At 42.9% G+C, this 1259-nt stretch overlaps 1 protein-coding gene across 1 annotated transcript in view; it reads left to right on the top strand.

Annotated features, from left to right (window-relative positions):
* The window catches only part of LOC308170782 (delta-1-pyrroline-5-carboxylate dehydrogenase, mitochondrial), a 19500-nt gene extending 18830 nt beyond the window's left edge, over window positions 1–670 (top strand). The window contains exon 15 of the mRNA XM_080545621.1: window positions 1–670. This exon is cut by the window's left edge and continues 375 nt beyond it. The gene's annotated coding sequence lies outside the window, so the exon portion shown is untranslated.
* The last annotated feature ends 589 nt before the right edge of the window (window positions 671–1259 follow it).

The following is a 1259-nucleotide window of genomic DNA, read 5'->3' as shown; positions in this document are numbered from 1 at the left end:
GGAAACTGTGCCCCCCTCTGGCACTTCTTGAGAAGGACCAGCAACTATAGGGCTGCTAGCTCTAGGGCTGCTAGCTCTAGGGTTGCTAGCTGTAGGCTGTTTGCTATTGGCTGGTAGCTGCACAGGAGAATGGTACCAGAGAGTCCCAATGGATCCACAGATACAATCAAACTGTGTTGCTACAGTATAGCATGGATTCTAAACACCTGTACTGATACCTGCAGTTGATTATTTTTACATGAAATGTTCATGGCTGCTCTCTGTCTGTCTGTCTGTCTGTGTGCTTCTGAGCCTCTCTCTCTGGTCATCTCAGTGCAGACCAGGGCTGAAGGGTTGTCCATGTTTACCCTTTCTGCCAGGGAAGGCTGGTGGAGGGACAGGCTCATTATAATGCATGGCATGGAAAAAGGAATGGTATAGAGTTCGGTTCCATGCATTACAATGGGTCTGTCCCCCGAGGGATTAAGTATTCAGAAGGTTGTTTCAGATATTAGACTTTCTGGCAGTATCATTGGTCTTTGACACACACCTCTGATGTTATGTGTAAAGAACGTACCATTTGTCCTTAGAACAGAATCAGATGTCCTTTCTTAAAGACAATAACCTTAATATTGACACCATTACAGCATGCTAACTGTACAGACAATATTTATTAGAGAAGACTACAATAATAATAATATTTATTAGAGAAGACTACAATAATAATATCTGCAATTACTATTAATATGTACAAACTTCTGGTCCTTATCTTAGCAAAAAATAGCGGTTGTTATGTTCTTTTTGTCGGGTGCTAAAACCATATCCTTATCCTAAAACCGTAAACTCATCCATCCACCTCTTTCACAAATGAATGTTTAATTTACAGAACTAAAGCAATGATCATCGCATAGGCTCTCCTCTTATGTCCTAATTGGTTGGCTGAGCTGTCACAGTGAAATGCCCCGCCTCCTGACCTGTCACTGATGGGAGAGGAATGTAGTTGGAGGTATAGATCTGGACAGGCTCATTGTAATGCATGGAATGAAGAATGGTGTGTTTGATACCATCCCTCCTGCCATCCCATGCAGTACAATGAGCCTGTCCTCCCATTTCTACCTCCACCAGCCTCCCCCGCTGGGCTGCTTGACAGTATGTGTGCTCTGTGGCTATGTGCATGCTGTTACCCTTTTACTTCAGTCTTGCTTTGCTAGCCAATTAATGTTTACCACAGTAACACTGCATCCTTACTGTTGCTTCTTCACTTGTAAAATACTGTATTT

The sequence above is a fragment of the Nansenia antarctica genome (genome assembly GCF_963989245.1).
Source record: "Nansenia antarctica genome assembly, chromosome: 15".
NCBI lineage: Eukaryota > Metazoa > Chordata > Actinopteri > Argentiniformes > Microstomatidae > Nansenia > Nansenia antarctica.
The sequence above is the reverse complement of the archived record's forward strand: the minus strand, read 5'-3'. Positions and strand labels throughout refer to the sequence as shown.